The 25,051-nt window shown below is 45.4% G+C and overlaps 1 pseudogene; it reads right to left on the bottom strand.

Annotated features, from left to right (window-relative positions):
• Positions 1–3,521: 3,521 nt before the first annotated feature.
• On the bottom strand, positions 3,522–4,577 carry LOC144667691 (C-C chemokine receptor type 7 pseudogene; annotated as a pseudogene).
• Positions 4,578–25,051: the final 20,474 nt, after the last annotated feature.

Genomic DNA, 25,051 nt, shown 5'->3' with positions numbered 1-25,051 from the left:
TTCAAGAAGGCAACTAGGGATGGGCCAGCAACGCCCACATCCCATGAATGAATAAAAATAATTATATAACTGTCACACTACTTCCACATCTTTGTAATGCAGTCCCTTTGACAAAGACCTGTAGTCTTTCCATCATTTTTGTACCTGTCCACTAGCTTTTGGTAATTTCTATGCTTATAAAATTCGCTGCTCCACTACACTTCCTGACTTCTTGCAATTCAGAAAACATTCAGATTTATCTTTCTGCCAAAGTTGATGACCTCATGCTTTCTGACTTTGAACTCCATCTGCCAGTTTTCACATTCACTTTATCAATGTCCCTTTGCAGCTTTCTGCTACAATCTACACTATTTACTGTGTTATCACCAAACTTGTAAATATGACTGTCCATTCATAGGAAAATGGGGGCAGGAGTTGACCCCCTCCCCCACCCCATTCCCTCCTAAACAGGTTTTACTATTCGTGAGATCATGGCTGATCTGTGACTCCAAACTTCTTCATTGCTAAATATGATGAAAGCTGAGTTCCTGATACAGATTCCTGGGGAATATAGTTACTACACTTTGCCAATTGGAGTACATAACTCTATCCCCTATTCTTTCCTAACCTCTGCCATTTATCAACAGTTTGCCTTTGATTCCATGTGTTTCTCACTTCCATACCAGTCTCTTGTGTGAAACCTTATCAAACATTTTCTGCAAGAACAAAGGAGGAGAATGGAGGAGATAGAGATTCAGCAACCATGAGGGCCCCTAGCTGCTTGAAATCTTAGACAAGCTTCGCCAAGGAACTAAACCAGTCTTTCGATTCCCCACTCAGCAACACTCCTATAATACTTACCTCTCTGAATGCTTTACTTCACTCCAGACCAATGGGTCTCACTCTCATTTCAATGAAAAGACAAACACCAACACAGAATCCAGAACAAAAAGCTAATTTTATCAAACAAAACAAATGAGCATTTACAATAACCAACTCTTCATGCTTGTGAAGATCTCAGTGCCTGTCCTGTGTTAGCTCCTTTCCCTATCCTTATGCTGCAATCAGGTTTCTTTCCCACCTTCTGAACTGCAGCCAGTGAAGTTTGCTGACCTTCCATTGGTAGGAGCAATGCTGGGCCTCGTGGACCTGGCTACAGATAGCGGCCTCTCCACCTGGATTGATGCAGCCAGACTCAGTTGACTGTTTCACTAACAAGGGCACAGAAGGAGTGAACGATCCTCATCCTGAAAGAGGGGTGTCATGAAGCTATTTAATGTATATAATGTTATTGGAATTTTTTTCTTAAATAGAGGTTTAGTCTGTGAACAAAAACAGAATTACCTGGAAAAACTCAGCAGGTCTGGCAGCATCGGCGGAGAAGAAAAGAGTTGACATTTCGAGTCCTCATGACCCTTGTGTCTTAATGGATTAAAGCCAGCTAGTCTGGGTGCTTTGATGTATAGTAGTTTTGAGATGTAAACAGTAAGGTAGAGGTACATTTGCATTTTGTTGAATAGAGCATTCAAGAGTGGGAGTTAAATCTTTCACCTTTCTAGAAGACATCAAGCAATGTTTATATTACTAATAAAATTGGTACCATGAAAGGGGTTTTATTGTTAGAAGAGGTGAAGTTCAAAGGGCCTGGTGATACAATGAGAACTTACATTCAAAGAGAAGTGCTGGGTATAACCTGAGTGGGGTTTGTCTGTGCAGAGCAGAGGCATATAACATTAAAGCCACAAGTGTCTGCAAAGGAACTAAATTGAAAGGAGATAAAAACAAAAAACTACTGCGGATGCTGGAAATCCAAAACAAAAACAGAATTACCTGGAAAAACTCAGCAGGTCTGGCAGCATCGGCGGAGAAGAAAAGAGTGGGGGTGGTGGTTGTAGGGACAAGCAAGCAGTGATAGGAGCAGATAATCAAAAGATGTCACAGACAAAGGAACAAAGAGGTGTTGAAGGTGGTGATATTATCTAAACGAATGTGCTAATTAAGAATGGATGGCAGGACACTCAAGGTACAGCTCTAGTGGGGGTGGGGTGGAAAGATTGACAGGGCATTAAAGGTATCGATTTAAAAATAATGGAAATAGGTGGGAAAAGAAAAATCTATATAAATTATTGGAAAAAACAAAAGGGAGGGGGAAGAAACGGAAAGGGGGTGGGGATGGAGGAGGGAGTTCAAGATCTAAAGTTGTTGAATTCAATATTCAGTCTAGAAGGCTGTAAAGTGCCTAGTCAGAAGATGAGGTGCTGTTCCTCCAGTTTGCGTTGGGCTTCACTGGAACATTGCAGCAAGCCAAGGACAGACATGTGGGCAAGAGAGCAGGGTGGAGTGTTAAAGTGGAAAGCGACAGGGAGGTTTGGGTCTTTCTTGCGGACAGACCGCAGGTGTTCTGCAAAGCAGTCGCCCAGTTTACGTTTGGTCTCTCCAATGTAGAGGAGACCGCATTGGGAGCAACGAATGCAGTAGACTAAGTTAGGGGAAATGCAAGTGAAATGCTGCTTCACTTGAAAGGAGTGTTTGGGCCCTTGGACGGTGCCTCATTTTGAATTGGTAAGGTGAAAATGCTTTGCCTGGTGTCTGGTTAAGTCTATGGGCTGTTGTTGCCTTCGTGGAGATTAGTTTGGGAATTTGTTAAAAGTTATGATAGTAGTAATTTGTAGCCATGTGTATATATTTAATTTGTTCTAAATTAATAAAGGTCTCATTTAGTTTGTTGTAAACACCTCTCCAGAACTGGTGGTCTTATTCCTGAATTTAGAGCTGCAATTCAAACATACCAATTGAAAATATAGGTTATGACTGCTGTTTAAAGTTTCCCTCTGGGATTTTAAATAACAGCCTTTACCAACTGCTGTGTCATAACAGGGGACACCAGGTCCCTCTCCCCTGGTCTCTCTCTCTCTCGTCAGGGGTCTCTCTCTCTCTCTCTCTCCTTTCTCCCTGGACCTCTCCCAACTCAGGGTATCACTCTCTCTGCTCCCTGGGCATCTCTCTCTCACCTTATATCAATTTTCCCCTCTCTCTCTCCCCCTGTCTCCATGCCACCCCTTTCCCAGGTCTCTTTCTCTCTCTCTCCCTGGGGTGTCTCACACTCTCTTTCCTTGGTGTGCCTCTATTTTTCTCTCAGTCTACCTGAGGTCTCTCTCTTTCTTTTTGTGCAGTTTGAAATAACTTCCACTTTGGGTTGTCAACTGTGTTTGAACGGATTCAAGAGGTTTTAGCACATCTCCCTGGAAGCCCCTTTTAAAGGGGGTCTGCAGCCAAGCTGGGAGGACTCTGAAGTTTGTTACCTTCTAACCACCACCATGTGACCACGTCCCTGCCACCAACTCCCAACCCCTGCCCCCGATACTGCTAAGACCTCTCCCAACTCAGACCCCCAGTCCCATCCCCCGATATCCTCCAATCTCTGCCCCTCATCCCCCCATCTCAACAAACTGCACTGGTGCAAGCAGAACTTCTCAGGAAGGAAAATATATTCACACTGAATTCAAGTCCCATTGAAGATGCCAAGTGAACAGAGAGCAAGTTCACAGAGCGAAGGTGCTTCTGGTGTCTGTGTTCATGCTTGACAATGACCTGTTAGCTGAGGAGGTGTATTGCCTCTGGCCAATGCAGCCCAGGTGGCTCAGCAGCTTCAACAGGTTGTTCCTGAATTTCACCCCCACAAACACATAGAGGATGGGGTTAAGGCAGCAGTGAGTATAGGCCAGGTACATGGTCACCTGCATCGCAATGTCCTTGTGCTTGCTCTCAAGACAAGACAACCCACCTTCCCCCACTTTGTCCATGATATTGAGAATGCTGAGAATGTTGTATGGTGCCTGAAAAATGATAAAAATCAGCACCACCGTCAGAATCACCTTGATCGCTTTGTGCTTTTCAAAGCATCGAGTCTGCAACAGGGTCTTAATTGTAACAGAATAACAGAAAAGCATGACAAGCAATGGCAGAAAGAATCCCAACAGCATCTCCAAGATCGGAATGACCACTTTCATCCGAGTGTTCACCCTATCAGGATAATTGACCAAACAGATAGCTTCAGGACTTACTTCCACCTTGGCGTAAATGAACTGCTGAATGCTTAGGAATAGGGAGAATAGCCAGATGCTGAGACTGACAAGGCTGCCGTACCGCAAGCACTTGGACCGGAGCCTGAGAGCAACAGTGGCTCGGACAATCACAAAGTACCGGTCAATGCTGACACACATTAGGAAGAGGAAACCGCTACACACGTTCATTTTGTATAACATCAGCACAATTGCACACATGACTCTTCCAAAGATCCAGCCGGTTAGTGAACTGGTAACCAGGAAGGGGAGAGTGAACAGAAAGAGGATATCGGAAATGGCCAAATTCAGCAAGTACATGTCGGTCATTGTCTTCAATCTTTTGTGATAAATATATGTCCCAAGCACCAGACCATTCCCCGCTAGGCCCAGAATAAACAACAGTGAGTAGATAGAAGGCTGGAGAGTGCTGATCATCTTCTGCACCTCACTCTTATCACAGGGAGTAGGGATATCTGAGTAATCAGGGATACTTGAGTCATCCATATCGTCTGAATACATGGTTGTTCCATAATCTGCCATTTTCCCAGATATCTAAAAAATGATACAATGACAATTAACATTATCCAGTGAACCACAGAGCTTGAAAACTCGCAGGCAAGCACTGACCATTAGAGTGAAGCACAGACCCACACTGACCAACAGAGGCTAGCACTAACTCATATTGAACAACAGAGGCTAGCACTGAGCCACACTGACCAATAGAGGCTAGCACTAACCCATATTGACCAATGGAGGTTAGCAGTGACCCACACTGACCAATGGAGGCTAGCACTGACCCACATTGGCCAACAGAGACTAGAAGTGACCCACACAGACCAATAGGGGTTAGCACTGACCCACGCTGACCAATAGAGGCTATCACGGACCCACACTGACCAATTGAAATTGGCACTGACCCACACTGATCAATATTGGCTAGTACTGAGCCACACTGACCATTAGAGGCTAGCACTAACCCACACTGACCCCCAGTGACCAATAGTGGCAAGCACTAACCCATATTGACCAATAGAAGCTAACACTGACCCACAGTGACCGAGAGAGGCTAGCACTGACCCACAGTGACTGAGAGAGGCTAGCACTAATCCACAGTGACCTAGAGGCTGACACCGACCCACATTGACCAATAGAGGCTAGCACTGACCCACGCTGACCAATAGAGTCTACCACTGACCTACATTGACCAATTAGAACCTCCATCTGTTCTTGCTATCTTTTGGATCCTTGATGTTTGTAATAATCATATTTTAAGCTTGGAAAAGATCGGAACTCTTTATCTTTAACTTGCCATGCTGTCTTGTACACGAGAAGAGCCAGTTTGAACAGGCTCTGTTACACATCTCATGGGTCTTTAGCGCAGCTGTGAAATGTGGCCCCCTGGAACACTTACACTTAACAACTAGTTCCTAGATAATTAGCTCCTAGCTCTTTACAGATACTTATAGATAATACAACAATCCATAACATCCCTCTTTCTTTAAAATGTAATGCCCCTTTAAAGTAGCTGCTCCAGTCATTAACACTTATAAACTAAAGATTATCAATTGACTTTTGGGAAATATATACATTGTGTCCTCTCAGCAGCTCAAGTGGGGATTGAGGGTGTTTGTTGAATTGCTGACGTGCTCTTTCCTGTGCTTCAGTGAGTTGTTGTCTCATTTCCTCCAGGTCACTTGGTGGATGTTTGCTTGGCGGAGCAGTCTGATCTTTTCTTCTATTCAACAAGACCACAGGTGATTTCATGTCCATTTCGAGAGGTGTGGATCGAAGTGACAATGAAGCAAGGTTTGTGTCTTTCTTTGCATTTCGCTGGGGTGCTTTTGACCGCCTGGATATGTCTTTCTATGACCCCGTGTCATCGGGATAATGTGGTGATGAGGTGATGATGTTGAACCCAATCTGTCCAGCGAATTCCTTCACTTCCCTGGATGTGAACTGGTTGCCATTGTCACTTACTAACCTTTCAGGAATCCCTTGCTCAGCAAACAGGACTCGTACGGCTGAAAGGATTGTGTGGCTCTCAAGTCTTTCATCCTCCGGATAATAGGAAACTTTGAGAAGTAGTTTGTGACTATGAGAGGCCATTTTTGATTGTGCGTGAATAAATCGGCTCACACAGTATCCCATGGTCTGGGTGGTATATCAGTCACTATCATCTCCTCTTTCTGCTGTGTCTTTCTGTACTCCTGGTACACATTGCGGTTAGTCATCATATTTTCAATGTCTTTGTAGATGTCTATCCAGTACCCAGCTGACCTAGCTCTGAGCTTACACTTCCCCATTCCCATGTAGCCCTCATGTATCTTCTGGAGAAGTTCTTCCTGCATCGTTTTGGGGGTGATTATTCTGGATCCAGCTAACAGAACACCATCTTCCAGTGAGATGTCATCTCTGATAGGCCAGTACTGCCGTATTGTGGCTGTGTTTGCTGCATCTTATCAGGCCATCCCTGGATCACTTGCTGAGAGAGCATCTGTACCTCCTCATCTTTGCAGGTCTAATCTCTAATTTGACTCAGATTTGGTGGTGTTATATTCACTAGGTGATGGATTTTTATACCTAGATCTCCTATCTTGTGTTTTGAACCGAGATTCTCTTCCTGTCTTGTATTTCAGAGTGAAATTGTAACACTGAAACCTCAAGACTAACCTCTGTTGATGCTCTACACAGATTCTTCTTGTAGATCTGCTCCAGTGGACAATGATCACTCTCCACTATGAACTTCCTCCCCTAGAGATGTGTAGAGAATTTCTCACATCCAGGCATGACTGCCAGAAGCTCTCTTTCTGTAGTGGCATATCTGGTCTCAGCTAAGGTTGCAGTTTTGGATTTGAAGGCTATTGGCTTTCCCTCTTGTAGCATGGCTGCTCTTAGTCATTTTGTCGAAGCATCCACTTACAGAGTGACAGGTTTCTTTCTGTCATAATATGACTGACTTGTCTCCTGGAATGTTACCTTTTTGAGTTTGTTGAAACTCCTGTCATATGACTCTGACCACTGGTACTCTACATCTTTGAATGCACACCAACCCACATTGACTAATAGAGGCTTGCACTGATCCACACTGACCAATAGAGACTAGCACTTCCCACACTGACCCACACTGACTAATAGAGGCTAACACTAATCCACACTGACCAATCAAAGCCAGCACTAAACCATATTGACCAACTGATACCAGCATTAACCCATACTGACCCATACTGACCAATAGCCTTTATCTCTATCACAGTCACTGTCTCTCATAGGATCAAGAAGCCATTCAGCCATTCAATTAGATTGGGGCTGATCTGTATTTAAATCCATTGACCCTTAATTCCACTATAACCCAACTCAAATCTGTCAATCTCAGTTTTGAAATTTTCAATTGACTCCCAACATCAACAGCTTTTTGGGAGAGAGAGTTCCAGATTTCCACTCCCCTCTGTTTGAAGAAGTTCTTCCTGACATCACCCATGAACGGCCTGGCTCTAACTTTAAGATTTTTCCCCTTTGTTCTGGACTGCGCCCCCCCATCCCCACTAGAGGAAATAGTTTCTTGCCATCAACCCTGTCGGAGCCTTTAATCATCTTTAACACCTCAGAGGGAGTTTTATGGAGGTGATAGAGTTCTTAACCACTGGCTGGGGGAGCCAATGAGAGACCCTTTGGGGAAGGCCCACCAAATTATGAGCCAATCAGGTAATTAACAGGCCATCACTGGATCAGACCTCGGGGGTGGGAAGTCCTGCTCACTGACAGCTGATGGCCAATCAGAGACGGGCATCTCTATTGAACAGCAGCACAACTGGGGAGGCAGTGTCTGCTGCTTGAACGACACCCACCAGAGACCCAGGTCCCTTAATCAGGCGTTGCGTACCTTTGAATGAGGAACATCCCGCCCCACTGACTACAAGCAACCTGCACAGGTTTGCATGTCATGCTCCCTGCATGGCACTGAGCCTGCCCACCGCTGGATTCATACCATTAATTGCCCCTTACGAGCCTTAACTGACGGATGGGGAGGCCATCCATGAGCCTTCTCTCCATAGGCTTAATCGGGGTGGAAGTGGGAAGGGTCGCAGGTTCTCCATCCTTCACCATCCCATCCAACTAAATGCCTGCCCCGCCTCCAAACCTGCCATGGGGAGAGCCATCCCTCAATCAGATCACCCCTTAACCTTCCAGCTGGATTCTGATTAGCAACTGGACTCGAGCTGATCCTTCCCCCAAGCCCAGCTGTACTGAGTCAGTGTATGGTCCACCAGTGACATTAGTCACCGCACTCAGAGCCTCCTGTTGCTAATCAACCAAACAACTCAGTGTAGAGTGTGGACACCAACTAAACAGACAATTGGAAAATGCAGGCAAGAGAATTAAAGTCATCATGCTTAACATCACTGACTCCCTATTTCAGGACGAGAATAAAATGCAAAAGATTTAGACATGTTTCCATCATCACTTTGTGTCTGTCTTTGTCTCTATTTCTGTTTCTATCTCTGTCTCTGTCACTGTCTCTGTCTCGGTTTCTCTTTCTGACTCTGACTCTGTCTCTGTTTCTGTCTTTATTTCTGATACTGTCACTGGCTCTGTCACTGTCTCTGTCACTGTCACTGTCACTGTCACCGCCACTGTTTCTATCACTGTCTGTTTCTGACTCTGTCACTACTTATTGCTGTCTCTATTTCTGACTGTCACTGACTCTGTCTCCGTTTCTGTCTCTATTTCCGACTCTGTCACTGACTCTGTTACTGTCACTCTGTCACTTTTTCTGTCTCAGTTTCTGTTTCTGACTTTGTCTCTGTTTCTGTCTCTATTTCTGACTCTGTCACTGACAGTCACTGTCACTGACTCTATCACTGACTCTGCCATTATCACTGTCACTGTCTCTGTCTCTGTTTCTGACTCTGTCACTATTTATTGCTGTCTCTATTTCTGACTCTGTCATTGACTCTGTCTCCGTTTCTGTCTCTATTTCCGACTCTGTCACCGACTCTGTCTCTGTCACAATCACTGGCTGTCTCTGTTTCTGACTCTATTTCTGACTCTGTCACCGAATCTGTCTCTGTCACAATCACTGGCTGTCTCTGTTTCTGACTCTGTCACTATTTATCTCTCTGACTGTTCCTGTCCCTGACACTGTCTTTGTCATTGAGTCCAGCTCTACATTGAGGGACACAGTTTCTATTCACTCGAATACACAATCCATAGTCACCAGTGATTGGTAGTGAATGCACTCTCCCAAACTCCAGTGTTGCAAGCTTTGTTCTCTGTGTTAAATTGCTCACCTTCAATCAATGTCCAATACTTGGAGCTCCTTTCACAGGACTGTTGACTGCAAAATGACCAAATAATTTAAATCTCTCTATCCAGCAGCTCAACTGCTCTAGCAACCTTGAAACACCTCTCTGCTCCAATCTGTCAGCCTTATCTGTGATTTAATGGACACACCCACAGAAGCAGCTATCTGATCTGCCCAAATCATTCCACCTAGAGTTAAACATAACCATTCGCATGCACACTGCCCCCACACTCTCTCTCACACACATGCAAACATCCCTCTGCAAACCCACACACGCACACACTTCCCTCTGTACACACAAACTGACCCAGACACACAAACACACCACTCACGCCAGCACACCCACACACACACATTCCCCACACCACCATCTCCAGTAGCCACATAAACAGCAATATTTCTCACACATTTTTCACATTTCAAAATGATAAAAATAATGAAATGTTTCTGATCAATGTGGAGTCCCAAATTTCCAAAATCAATTTACATGGAGTTACATTGAGTCTATAGCAGAGAAACAGGCCATTCAGCCCAACTGGTCTATGCTGGTGTTTACGCTTCATGTAGAAACAAAACTTGCAGCAAGTTAATTGCTGCTTATCCCACTGGAAGTATTCTGAAGAAGAGTCATCAGGACTTGAAACGTTAACTCTGTGTTTCTCTCCACAGATGCTGTCAGACCTGCTGAGTTTTTCTAGCACTTGTTGTTTTTGTTTCAGATTTCTAGCATCTGCAGTATTTTGCTTTAATGAAAGTGAACTTTGAGGAGGATCATGATAGACTTGAAGAGGATATAGATATGCTGGTAGATCAGGAAGATACATGGCAGATGAAATTTAATGCAGAAAAATGTGAAGTGATATGTTTGGATCTGAAGAAGAGAGGAGAGGTGATATAAACTGAAGGGTAGAATTCTAAAGAGGGTGCAGGGACAGAGAGACAAAGAGAGTTTATGTGCACCAATCATTAAAGGTGCAGGGCAGGTTTAGAAAGGGGATAAAAAGGTGTGGTAACTGGATGTACAGTCACTCCCTCCTGCCAATCACAGATAATGTGATGTTCAGTCAGTGAGCTCCTAGCGCAGTCAATCCCTGGGATGGGGCTTTAATGATGAGAGGTCTGGTTGAGCGTGGAAACACTGAAAGTGTCTCTGTAATAAAATTTATCTGTTTCTTGATGAAACCAGTCTGCTCCATAGCGTCTTCACATTTGACGACAGGGATGGGATCAACTTTGACTCTGCGCCTCACCCAGTTACTCTGCAAAAATCAAAATTTAAAAACTACTCACCAGCCATGCCGCTCTTTGGAATAATTGACCCATTTGATGCTAATATTGAAGACTGGAACCAGTATATTGAGCACCTCGGATTTTACTTCGTAGCAAATGAAGTAACCGTCAAAGAAAAGTGGAAAGTGATCCTCTTACGTGTGTGTGGCAGTAAAACATAAAACGTGATTGGTAACCTGACTGCCCCGAGTGTGCCCGATTCCAAGTCATATAGCGAACTAGTGGACCTAGTGAAAACACACTTCCAGCTGAAGCCATCCGTGATAATGCAGCGGTTTAAATTTAATTCAAGAGTTCAGGCCCTGGGAGAATCCATTGCGGCCTATGTAGTTAACAGAATACAGCAACTTTGGAGAGGTTTTAAATGATATGTTGCGGGACCAAGCATAGGCTGGGAGGAGGTGATGGTGTAGTGGTATTGTCGCTAGATTAGTAATCTTGCAACCCAGGGTAATGTTCTGGGTACGTGGGTTTCAATCCTGCCACGGCAGATGGTGGAAATTAAATTCAATGATAAAAATCTAGAAAAAAAAGTCTAATGATAACCACGGACCTATTGTCAATTGTTGTAAAAACCCATCTGGTTCGCTGATGTCCTTTAGGCAACAGTTTTACAACAATTAGTCCTTTAGGAAAGGAAATCTGCCGTCCTTACCTGGTCTGGCCTACATGTGACTCCAGACCCACAGCGATGTGGTTGGACTCTTAATTGCTCTCTGAAATGGCCTAACAAGCCGCTCAGTTGTAACAAACCGCTACAAAGTCACAAAAAAGGAATGAAACCAGACGGACCACCCAGCATCGACCTAGGCACCAGAAACGACAACAGCAATCTTATCCCTGTCGACCCTGCAAAGTCCTCCTTACTGACATCTGGGGGCTAGTGTCAAAACTGGGAGAGCTGTCACTCAGACTAGTCAACTGACATAGTCATCCTGACGGAATCATAGCTTACAGATAATGTTCCAAATACCACCATCACCATCCCTGGGTATGTCCTGTCCCACCGGCAGGACAGACCCAGCAGAAGTGACGGCACAGCGGTATACAGTCAGGAGGGAGTTGCCCTGGGAGTCCACAACATCGACTCCAGACATCATGAAGTCTCATGGCGTAAGGTCAAACATGGACAAGGAAACCTCCTACTGATTACCATGTACTGCCATCCCGCAGCTGATGAATCAGCCTCGGGGAAAACATGGACAAAATAGCTGAACTCCCGAGGTGAGGTGAGAGTGACTGCCCTTGACATCAAGGCCACATTTGACCAAGTGTGGCATCAGGGAGCCCCAGCAAAACGGAGTCAATGGGAGTCAGGGGGAAAACTCTCCACTGGTTGGAGTCATACCTAGCAAAGGAAGATGGCTGTGGTTGTTGGAGGTCAGTCATCTCGGCTCCAGGACATCACTGCAGGAGTTCCTCAGGGTAGTGTCCTCGGCCCAACCATCTTCAGCTGCTTCGTTAATGACCTTCCTTCCAACATAAGGTCAGAAGTGGGGAAGTTCTCTGATGATCGCACAATGTTCAGCACCATTCGCGACTCCTCAGATTCTGAAGCAGTCCATGTCCAAATGCAACAAGACCTGGACAATACCCAGGTTTGGGCTGACAAGGGGTAAGTAACATTTGCTCCACACAAGTGCCAGGCAATGACCAGTTCCAACAAGAGAGAATCTAACCATTGCCCCTTGACATTCAATGGCATTACTATCACTGAATCCCCCACTATCAACATCCTGGGGGTTACCATTGACCAGAAACTGAACTGGACTAGCCATATAAATACTGTGGATACAACAGCAGGTCAGAGGCTGGGAATCCTGCGACGAGTAACTCACCTCCTGACTTCCCAAAGCCTGTCCACCATCTACAAGGCACAAGTCACGAGGGTGAAGGAATGCTCCCCACTTGCCTGGATGTGTGCAGCTCCTACAACACTCAAGAAGTTTGACACTATCCAGGACAAAGCAGCCCACTTGATTGGCACCACAGCCACAAACATTCACTCCCTCCACCACCGACACACAGTAGCAGCAGTGTGTACCATCTACAAGATGCACTGCACAAATTCACCAAGGCTCCTTCGACCTAAACCCACAACCATCTAGAAGGACAAGGGCAGCAGATAGATGGGAACACCACCATCTGGAAGTTCCCTTCCAAGTCACCCACCATCCTGACTTGGAAATATATCGCCGTTCCTTCGCTGTCGCTGGATCAAAATCCTGGAACTCCTTTCCTAACAGCACTATGGGTGTACCTACACCACATGCACTGCAGCGGTTGAAGAAGGCAGCTCACCACCATCTTCTCAAGGGCAATTAGTGATGGGCAATAAATGCGGGCCCACCCAGCGAAACCCACATCCTGTGAATGATTTTTAAAAAAAGATTGGCGGTTTTTCCCGTCGTATCATCCCAATCCTGCTGTATTAATTATGCATTCCTGGGAAACATGCCGTTTCCATGGCGGGTGGGCTCTCATTCGCCCGCCATTCCATCACCTCACTGCTTCATCACGCTTGGCACCATATTTAAAGTCCAGCCGCGTGCACGCATCTCAGTGCTCCCAGTCCATGACTACTGCAGGGAAGATGTCCACAAAAGGCAAAAGAGACTGCAGCCCCCGGTTTAATGATGCGTCGCTGGGAAGGTCATTTGGATGCAGTGGAGGCCCACCGTGGTCTCCTCTACCCCAGCTCTGGCCACAGGGCGGGTAGCAGCATCACCACCCACCCTCTGATCTATCAAAACCATAAAACCTGTTCCTCAAAACAAAGGTGTAATCTCTAACCATGTTGTACCTATACCACTCCAATAAGTTTATTTGGAGCACAGAAACAAAAACAAATACAAAATACTGTGAATGCTGGAAATCTGAAATAAAAACAGAAAATAGTGGAAAATCCTGAAATGTTAACTCTGTTTCTCTCTCCACTGAAGCTGCCAGAATTGAATATTTCTAATCTTTTCATTTTAATTTATTTAGAGCACATTGGTTTTTGTTAAAATAATAATTTGAAACCATAAATGCAGCATAATAATTAGCTTTTTACCCTACAATCAAAATGTGGCACTTATTTTTTGTCACTAAACTGACGCCTTTTAGATACAGTGGGGACTCGTCGTGATCTCCTCTACCCTGCTTCAGCTTGGCAGGCGGTGGCAGTGGTGATCAGTACCAATGTTGCACAGAAGAGGTTGGCCATCCAATGCAGATAGAGGAGGAATGATCTCATCCATGCAGCCAGGGTATCACATCAACCATCTCATCACTCTAAACTCACACACTCAAGCCCGTCACACATTCACTGGCAACTCACTCACTGCCAGCTCAAGGGACATCAGCCCCCATTCTCACACACATACCCTCACATGTCCATCTGGCCTCATCTCCTCTGGAGACAGCCTCCTCAGCCCTCACCATCTTGAAGCAACTTTCACAGATCAACATGTGCCGCCCACACACACCCTGGGTTACCCTCCTTCCCTAGTACAGCCCTCACCCTGCAGCCTCTTCCCTTGCCTGAGGCCACTTCTCCCCCCTCCCCAAGCAAGCCGTAGCCCTGCACCCATTGAAAAGCCACCCACATGTGGCTGATCTGGTAGGTAAAGATCTACCTGTGACCTCCCCCTAAAAGTGATGTGGTGCTGTCAGTGAAGCCTGGCGCTGATGACTGTGAGTGCTGACCGAAGGCAGGAAAACAAACCTTGAAGTCCTGAACGAAGTGCATTGTTCCTTATGTGCTGTTGTGATCCACATCAGTGTGTTTTCCTGTCAACATGGGCGGACAATCCAGCTTGGGGGGGCTGAGTCCGGTGGGCTGACCTTATAATGATCAGTATTTACAATGAAGTTCCCGGTGTCCGATGGTGGGTAACGTAGCCTGCCACCAGCGAGCTGAGCGGAGGATTGCAAACCGGTTTCACAATATTGTGAAACTGATTGTGCCATATTGTTCACTCACACCACTGACCATGTCCGACCTTGGCCTGGGTCTCTTGAAGTTAAGGTAATGGAGATGAGACATTGAGAGAGTAATGGTTTTAACGGTGACAAGGGTATCAAAGTTAGAGGCAGGTGGGTGATTTAGCCGATTGGCAGCTGCAAAAATAGTATGTTGAATTATGGGCCAAAGGTGAGGAATTTGGGAATTTGAAAATGCACTGGCAAGTGACTTGAGGAGTTTATGTCAATTGGTTTATCAATTATCCCCTCCCATTCTATTTTAAATGTCTTAATATCTTTTTTGATCTCTTCTAAAGGCTTGCCCACTCTGTTAGTATCCCTGGTAGTTACTGAGGCAAGGCAATTATTCAATATTTCTGCCATTTTGCTCTGATTACCTTGAGTTTATCATCTGGCCCTATTCCTACCTTGGTTTTCCTTTTATCCTTTATGTGTATGTAGAATACTATTTCTTTTTATATTTATAAGCATCATTTGGTAGAAGCAGAACCCACAACAAGGACTAGTTTGAGACCTACTGAACTGAGTTGATATCTGTCATTGATGAAATACACAAAGCCTACATGATGTACAACGAAAACCAAACAAATAGTCACTTGGTTGTACAGAACTTGAACATTGCTGAAAAAAGCAACATTTTTTTGTTGAAGATTTTTGTCTTGCACTCATCAGGACAATTCACAAGAAAATACCAATGTCAGGGGAAACAACATATTTATAGTATATGAGAAGAGAGTGTTGATTGGTTGGCAAGTGGACTACAATTGGTAGAGGCTTTTCCATAGAGAATGCACCAGTTGATGGTGACTGACAGGTAACTGCCAAGCATTGTTTGAAATTTAAATCAGGCAGCTTGATCCTGATTGGTGAGAAAGAAAATATTACAGGATAGGAAATAGAGAGGTAAGAGGAAGTAAGCTAAGAAAATAGCCAGTTGTCCCGTAGCCTACCGAAACCCACCACGGACAAGAAGGAGGAAGTCATGAAATGTTAACAATCCTGTCTATGTTTAATTTGTACCTTATGTGCATGCAGATAAATGTTAAAATGAAATTGTAAGCTTTGTGTGAAAATCAGGAAAGTACTCTTGGAGCATAGCCAGAATAAAATGAACTTTGTGTGTGATTAATTACATAAGTATGGTGGCCAGCTTGTTTTTTTAACTTTCCTGTACTTTGTATTCTATGTCTCGTAGGCTGTTGATTGTTTTCTAATTTGATGCAACATGCCTTGTAAACTGTCTTTGTAAAACTGTCTGTCTTGCATCTGATGTAATTACTTAGTTAAATTACCGATTACCTGACCTATTGTGAGCTATAACTGCATGCACTGATAACGGTCCATGTATAACTACCTGACTGTTACATGATTATAACTCAGATAAAAAGGATCAGATGTTATCTCATGGAATGAATAGTACATTGTTAGAAGAGATAAGGGACAATCAAGAAACTGGGTAACAAAATCAATTAGCTAACCTAATTATAAGAGAATAAAGAAGGGCAAGTTAATAGGATCACTGTGTGAATATGCTCGAGCCACGTAATTGTACTGTATAAATACTGCTTGTTGTGCACTGTAACTTCGAGCAGATCTGTTGTGATCTGCACCCAATGGCCTTTGTACGGTTCAGCGCTTAATAAATTGTATTCTTTCCGGAAGTAACCTGCAGTTGCTGTATTTATACTTTGACATTGGTCAAGACATTGCTCTGTGGAATGGCTGTCACTTATCGTGATTAGCTGAAACAGGCTCAATATGTGTACATGTTCTTTCTGTCTGCAAAGAACAGGGTCCTGTGTATTAATATAGCTTCCAGGACACGCAAATGTGCCACACTGCGTGCCTGACAATCTTAAATTGGTTGTCAGTATAATTCTTAGCACAATGAGGGTTATTTAGCAAATATTGTCCAATTGCAAGATCACATCTAATGTTGGACACTGTGTTTTGAGTTTTGCAAGCATGGGCTGAATGGGTACAGTCTGTACCTTGCATGTTGCGAACAGTGGAAGGGACATGCTGTTTGATACGATCCGCCAGTCTTTGGGATGTACGGACTACATACCTGGTGCTCAGATTTTTGAGATTCCTTGCCCTTCCAGGGTAATCTGAGGTAGACTGGGTACTTTTCAGAGCTGAAAGTGACGGGCTTAGGCTCGTTCATGAGTTTGCATGATATTCAGCATGAAACAATCTGATCAGGGTAGCCATTATCCTGCAGGATGTATTTGATGCGCCTATTCCAGCATCAAGCTTGCATGGTGAGAAAATGGCTTGAGTCCTATTTACGAGGTTGCCGATAAGACCAATCTTATTGAGTGTGAAACTGTAAGAATCCCAACGCATGTACTGACAAGTGAAGGTAGGCTTGCGGTAGACCATGGTAGAGAGTTCCCTGGCAGATTTCTCAACCAGTATGTCAAGGAAAGGGAATTCATTTGACTGCTCCAGTCAAATTTGAGCGCAGGATGGAGTCCATTAAGACATGTATGGAAATTGTTACATACAGCTGTGGGTTTAAATATAACAAATGTATCATCCACATATTGGAAATATGTGAGGGGTGAGAGGTTGGGTGTCATTCCATCAAAGACACATTTCCCGTGGAACCCAACAAAGATGTTTGTGAGAGCTGGGCCTAGAGGGAATCCCATGGCAACACCATCGATTTGGACATACACGGTGTCGTTAAAACTGAATTCAACTGCACGAGTTGCCGAGTTCATAAGCCCAATGAATACTGATTCACGCAATGCGTTCTCTTCACACACAGTATAAATATGTTGTTTCCTCTGACATTGGCATTTTCTTGCAAATTGTCCCGATTAGTGCAAAATGAAAAGCTTTGACAAAAAATGTCCCTTTTTTCAGCAATAAACCCAAAAATTAAAACACTGCACAACCTGAAAGTAGCCAAGACAGCAGTGTAAAACACAGGGAGATGCTACGCAAACTAACACAGGATCAACTTATGTCAAGAAGTCCAAATTGCCTTTGACAATGGGAATCTATGAGCTATGTATGATTGGATCAAGAGGGCATTTGGCCCTGTCATCACCAAAGTTTCCCCCACCAAAGTCAGTGTAAGGTGTTCCACTGACAGAAGTAAACAGATGCTCTGGCGGGCCAAACACTACTGTGAGCTGTACACCTGTGAGACGGACATCTCCCAGTCCATGCTTGATGCTCTCCTGTAGCTTCCTGTTGTGGATAAGTTATTGGGGCTTACGAAGGCCATAGTACACCTAGCGAACAGAAAGGCACCCAGCAAGGAAGAAATCTCATCCAAACTGCTCAAACACAGAAAGTCCCATCTATTGCCAAACCTTTCTGAACTTTGCCTTCTCTGCTGGAAATAGGTTCCACTCCATAGGAGACGAATGATGCAAAAATCATCACACTCTGCAAAAGCAAAAGGTGACAAGGAGACTGCAGTTGCTTCAGGGCACTTCACTACTTAGTGACACAGGGAAAGCCTTTGCTTGGGTCGTACTCCATCTACCTGCAGACCGAGTGTATCCGGAAGGACAGGTGGTGTCCATACCGGCAGACCCACTGTGGACATGATCTTCTCCATACGCCAGCTACAAGTGGAGTGTAAGGAACAGGGCCTATTCCTTTACCTTACTTTTTCAGATCTCACTAAAGCATTCAAGACTGTCAGCAGAGCCCAAGATTTTGGGAAAAATTGGCTCTCCACTGAAGCTCCCCAGTCACATCTGCTCCTTCCATGATGACATGCACTGTACAGTTTGATGGTTCTGCTTCTAATAGCTCTAGAGTGAAGATTGGAGAGAAACAGGGCTGTATCCTCAATCCCACTCCGTTTGGCATCTTCTTCTCCATGATCCTGACATTTGCCTTCCCTACAGATATGGAGGGAGTCTACTTGCACACTAGGTCAGATGGCAAACTCTTCAATCTATCAAAGCTGAAAGCATAAACAAAAACACATCACGTCCTGACCAGGAAGCTCCTCTAAGCTGATGATGCTGTGTGCGTCACCCACATGGCAACTCAGCTACAAAGACTCATGAGCCAGAACCTTCTGTTCGGTATGTGGGTGTGGTCCCCGCATGCCGACGCATAAAATGACGCCGAATTGTCAAAGGCCTGTTAAGGCCATTAATAATCTAATTGAAGTAATTGTCAGGGCTGCCCGTCCAACCTTAAGCCCAGGCAGCCTTCGCATTTTTCATGGAACCTCATCCATCGGTGGGATGAGGTTTCATGAAGGGTTTATTAATTCAATAAAATGTTTCAAGGAAATTCATAAACATATCCCAGCTCATGTGACAATGTCACATGAGGGGATATGTCTGAATCATTTTATTTATTCTTTTTTTCAATCGTTGATAATGAAGTTAATCTCCCTGAGGCAGCTCTGTGCCTCAGGAAGATTGCTACGCTCTTTCGTGTGCATGCCCTGACTCTACCTCCTCCCCCCACCTGCACAGGTAGCGCTGAGCGCTTGTGGGTGTGTGTCATGCTGGGTGGACTTAATTGGCCCTCCCATGTAAAATGGCCACGTGCAGCCTCCCCATGGACTGCCTCTCCCATACCTGTAACTTGTTCTCTCTGACTATAAGTGTCAAGAAAACCGTGATATAAAAACAGCAAGCGCTGGAAAACTCAACAGGTCTGGCAGCATTTTTGGAGAGAGAAAGAGAATTAAGAAGTTCTGAAGAAGAGTCATGTAATACATTTTTTACAACTATTTTTTTCTTTTCCCTCTTATTTTTAAATTTATTTCAATCTATTGTTTCATCTCCACCTTTTAGCCCATTTCGATCCCTTCCCCCCACCCCACCCACACTAGGGCCATCTGCCACTAGCTTGCTTCCCTTCATGTCACCATTAGCACATCCTTTAGAAAATATCACCACCGTCAACACCCCCTTGTCCTTTTGTCTATGACATCTTTGGCAGTCTCTTCTTGGCCTCTACCTATCACTGGCCCCCTATCGAGCTCTCCTGTCCAACCCCCTTCTACCAGCTTATATTTCATCTCATTTCTATATGTCTTAGTTCTGATGAAGGGTCATACGGACTCGAAACGCCCACTGTATTCCTCTCCTCAGATGCTGTCAGACCTGTTGAGTTTTTCCAGGTATTTTTGTTTTTGTTCTAGATTTCCAGCATCCGCAGTATTTTGCTATTATTTTGCTTTTATCATATTGGACTCGAAATGTTAAATCTGTTTCTCTCTCCTCAGCTGCTTCCTAGCATTTTATGTTTTCATTTCAGATTTCCAGCATCTGCAGTATTTTGCTTTTAAGAAAACTGTGGACATGGGACAAGGGGTTGTATCTCCGCCCCAATCACACTCAATAACACCCCAATGGAAGCGGTTAGTAAATCCTGCTACCTTGGGTCCACAGTGACAGACAATCTGTCCCTTGATGTAGAGCTCGATACAAGGATAGGTAAAGCAGCTACCACCTTTGGTTGACTCGCAAAACACACATGGGATAAAACCAAGCTGACCCTTAGGAACAAGCTGATGGTTTCTAAGGCCTGTGTTCTCAGCACCTTGCTGTATGGCTGCAAAACATGGACAACTTACCACAGTCACCAGGAAAAGTGGTTCAATAATTTCCACTTTTGCTGTCTGTGGTGCATTATAGGTATAGCCCCTGGCAGGATAAAACCATGAACGTGGCAGATCCTCTCAAATGCAGACCTCCAAGTGTGTTAGCACTAATCAAACAGCAGCGGCTTTGGTGGACTGGGCACATCCACAGGATGAAAGTTGGTCGCAAACCCATGGACTTTCTGTATGGTGAGGTAGTCGGAGCCAGACGACAAGTGGGGCGCCCAAGACTCCACTTCAAGGATGCTTGCAAACATGATGTGAAGGTCCTAAACATTGACTATCACAGCTAGGAGTCACCAGCGGGCGAAAGAAGGAAATGGCGTCACCTCCTGTGGGCTGGCGTGTACCACCACGGCCACTGGTTATAGCAGCTTTGAAACAGGCACCCAAACCAAAAACAATAACCCCACAATGACACTTGGCAGCTTCATGTGTGGTGCTTGTAGCAGAACTGGCCCCTCAGGGATTGGTCTTAATAGCACCAAATGAAGCCACCCATCTGAAATGGATAGTCTGCTGTGTGTCCATCATCTTTCATAGATGGAAGATTGCCAATACCTTGATTATTTAACTTTATTTCTTTCCTTTCCTAATTGTTTTGTGAATTTTTTCCAAATCTTTTGGAATTCCCTTTTCTCATCCTCCTTTATTGTCCATCTACTTGGTGTATGCCTCTTTCTTTAGTTTCAATTTTCCCATATCTCTTCATTCCCCAAGCATTTCACTATTGGCTACATTCTATTTCACAAAAATGTAAGAGAATTTCTCCTAAGCTTTATTGAGAACCATTTTAAGTATTTCCCATTGCTGTTCTATTTCTTTGTTGATACTATTTCCATTTTATCTTCCTTGTTTCCATTCTCTTTCCTTCAATAATAACAATTTTCTGATCTCTTACTTTGAACGTTATCTTGGGCAGGATTTTTCCGTCGGCATCCGCGGGTGGGGGGGGGGAGACCCACATGCCGTTGCGTAAAATGGCGGGCGGTGATGGCGGGCGCGCATCCCGACACCATCGCGATATTTCAGTGGGCGCGCACGCGACGATGTCCATTGCGCGACCGCCTTTAATGAATGGGCCAGTTAAGGCCCTTGGGGTTCCAATTGACCTGGATTTTAAGGCGCCCGTGCGACCTTCGGCTTGTCGCACGGGCGCAACGGGCGGGCGGGTATTAGAAATTTGCATGAAGCTCATCCACGGGCGGGAGAAGAGGGCTCAGTGGGTTTGTAAATCCAGACATTTGAAAGTTACTGCTCAGAAGTTAGCGAAACTTGCCTGTGTGAGGTGGAAAAGTTGCAAACGCATAGCACCTGCCTGGACTGGATTCATAACCTTCAGGTCAGCACTTTTCAGTGAGGATTTGTTTTGGGGCCTGTAAGTTTCAGGAAGCCTCCCTGAGCCTGGGAATGGGAGGCGATCTCCCCACTGGAATCATCTCATCTGAGGAGGCAGGGAGGGCTAGAAGGGGGAGGAGGCCAGGAGTGCACATTCAGCCTACAGGGAAGCCACCTTTGGGAATACAGGCACAGGCACAAGGGGTGCAGGGCCAAGAGGTAGTCCAAGGGGCCGCAGAAGATGCCACTATCTTGCTGCCAGGGTATACAGGTGGCGAAGCAGCTACCTCAATATGTCTGAGGTGCAAAGCCGAAGGAGGCTCCGTCTGTCAAGGGAGACAGTCAACAGTATTTGTCAGATGATTGGTCCAGAGATCTCAGCTAACTGTGTGGGTGGACACCCCATGCCAGTGGCTTTAAAGGTCACAGCTGCCCTCAACGTCTATGTCTCTGGCTCCTTCCAGGGGCCGGCGGGTGGTCTTTGAGGTGTCTCACAATCAGCCGTCCACACTTGTGTCAAGAAGGTCACAACTGCTCTGTTCAGGCGTGCAGTGACCTTCATCCTCTACCGTTGGGATGAGGCAAGTCAGACACAGCGAGCCAGAGGCTTCGCAGCGATTGCTGGCTTCCCCCGCGTCCAGGGTGCTATAGACTGTTCACATGTGGCCATCAAGGCGCCAGCAGGTGAGCTGGATGCCTTTGTCAACAGGAAGTGCTTCCACTCCATGAACGTGCAGATAGTGTGTGATCACAGGATGCTGATTCTTCAAGTCTGTGCAAGGTATCCAGGCAGCTCCCATGACACCTACATCCTCAGACACTCCCAGGTGCCGGGGCTCTTCAGTGCTCTAGCCCGGCTGGATGGATGGCTGCTGGGTGACTAGGACTACCCCCTCAGAAGGTGGCTCCTGATGCCTCTCTGTCATCCAAGAACAGAAGCTGAACAGTGCTACAATAGGAGCCACACCTCCACAAGGGCTGTGGTGGAGAAAGCCATCGGTCTTCTCAAAATGCGCTTCAGATGCCTGAACCGTTCGGGGGTGCACTGCAGTACCCCCCAGATTGTGTGTCACAGAATCACAGTGCAGAAGAGGCCCTTTGGCCCATCGAGTCTGCACCGACACGTGAGAAACACTTGACCTACCTACCTAATCCCATTTACCAGCACTTGGCCCATAACCTTGAATGTTATGACGTGCCAAGTGCTCATCCAGGTACTTTTTAAAGGATGTGAGGCAACCCGCCTCCACCACCCTTCCAGGCAGTGCATTCCAGACCGTCACCACCCTCTGGGTAAAAAAGTTTTTCCTCACATCCACCTAAACCTCATGCCCCTCACCTTGAACTTATGCCCCCTTGTGTCAGACCCTTCAACAAAGGGGAACAGCTGCTCCCTATCCACCCTGTCCATGCCCCTCATAATCTTGTTCATCTCGATCAGGTCGCCCCTCAGTCTTCTCTGCTCCATCGAAAACAACTCAAGTCTATCCAACCTCTCTTCATAACTTAAATGTTTCATCCCAGGCAATATCCTGGTGAATCTCCTCTGCACCCCCTCCAGTGTAATCACATCCTTCCTATAATGTGGTGACCAGAACTGCACACAGTACTCCAGCTGTGGCCTCACTAAGGTTCTATACAACTCCAACATGACCTCCCTACTTTTGTAATCTATGTCTCGATTGATAAAGGCAAGTGTCCCATATGCCTTTTTCACCACTAACTAACATGCCCCTCCGCCTTCAGAGATCTAAGGACACACACGCCAAGGTCCCTTTGTTCCTCAGAACTTCCTAGTGCCATGCCATTCATTGAATATTTCCTTGTCAAATTACTCCTTCCAACGTGTATCACCTCACACTTTTCAGGGTTAAATTCCATCTGCCACTTATCTGCCCATTTGACCATCCCGTCTATATCTTCCTGTAGCCCAAGACACTCAGCCTCACTGTTAACCACCCAGCCAATCTTTGTGTCATCCGCAAACTTACTAATCCTATCCCACACATAGTCATCTATGTCATTTATATAAATGACAAATAATAGGGGACCGAGCACAGATCCCTGTGGTACGCCACTGGACACTGGCTTCCAGTCAATAAAGCATCCTTCTGTCATCACCCTCTGCCTCCTACAGCTATGTCAATTTTGAATCCACCTTATCAAATTACCCTGTATCCCATGTGCATTTGCCTTCTTTATAAGTCTCCCATGTGGGACCTTGTCAAAGGCTTTGCTGAAATCCATATAAACTACATCAACTGCACTACCCTGCTGACCTCCTCAAAAAATTCAGTCGAATTTGTTAGGGCATGACCTCCCTCTGACAAAGCCATGCTGACTATCCCTGATCAAACCTTGCCTCTCCAGGTGGAGATAGATACTCTCCTTCAGAAATTTCTCCAATAGTTTCCCTACCACTGACATGAGACTCACTGGCCTGTAGTTCCCTGGCTTATCTCTACAACGCTTCTTAAATAGCGGAACCACGTTCGCTGTTCTCCAGTCCTCTGGCACCTCCCCCGTGGCCAGAGAGGAATTAAAAATTTGGGTCAAAGCCCCTGCGATCTCCTCCTTTGCCTCCCTCAGCAGTCTGGGACACAAATCATCCAGACCTGGAGATTTGTCCACTTTTAAGCCTGCCAACACCTCCAATACCTTGTCACCCCCTATATCAATTTGCTTAAGAACCTCGCAGTCTCTCTCCCCGAGTTCGATACCTTCATCGTCATTCTCTTGGGTGAAGACAGACGTGAAGTATTCCTTCAACACCCTAGCGATGTCCTCTGGCTCCACCCATAGATTGCCCCCTTTGTCCCTTATGGGCCCTACTTTTTCCCTGGTTATCCTCTTCCCATTGATATACTTATAGAATATCTTGGGATTTTCCCTACTTTTACCAGCCAGAGCTTTCTCATATCCCCTCTTTGCTCTCCTAATTGCTTTCTTAAGCTCCACCCTGCACTGTTTGTACTCCACTAATGCCTCTGCTGATTTGCTTCCCTTGTACCTGCTAAAAGCCTCTCTTTTACTTCTCATCATAACCTGAATGTCTCTGGTCGTCCATGCTTCTCTGGGCTTGTTACTCCTTCCTATCACCCTAGAGGGAACATGTTGAGCCTGTACCCTCCCCATTTCCTTTTTGAACACCCCCCAATGTTCCTCTGTAGATTTCCCCACAAATAACTGTTCCCAGTCTCCCTTGGCCAGATCCTGCCTTATTTTACTAAAATCCACTTTCCCCCAATCCAAAACAGTTTTTTGCAACTTGTCAATTTCTTTGTCCATAATAAACTTAAACTGTACCATGTTGTGGTCGCTATTGCTAAAATGCTCGCCCACCACCACCTCAGCCACCTGTCCGGCTTCATTCCCCAGAATTAGGTCCAGCACTGCGCCGTCCCTTGTTGGACTCTCTACATATTGACCTAAAAAGTTCTCCTGTACACATTTCAAGAAATCCACTCCATCCAAGCCCTTAACATTATGTCTATCCCAATTAATGTTGGGAAA

The sequence above is a fragment of the Cetorhinus maximus genome, chromosome 25 (genome assembly GCF_964194155.1).
Source record: "Cetorhinus maximus chromosome 25, sCetMax3.hap1.1, whole genome shotgun sequence".
NCBI classification, from domain to species: domain Eukaryota; kingdom Metazoa; phylum Chordata; class Chondrichthyes; order Lamniformes; family Cetorhinidae; genus Cetorhinus; species Cetorhinus maximus.
This window is presented reverse-complemented; position numbering and strand designations above follow the sequence as displayed.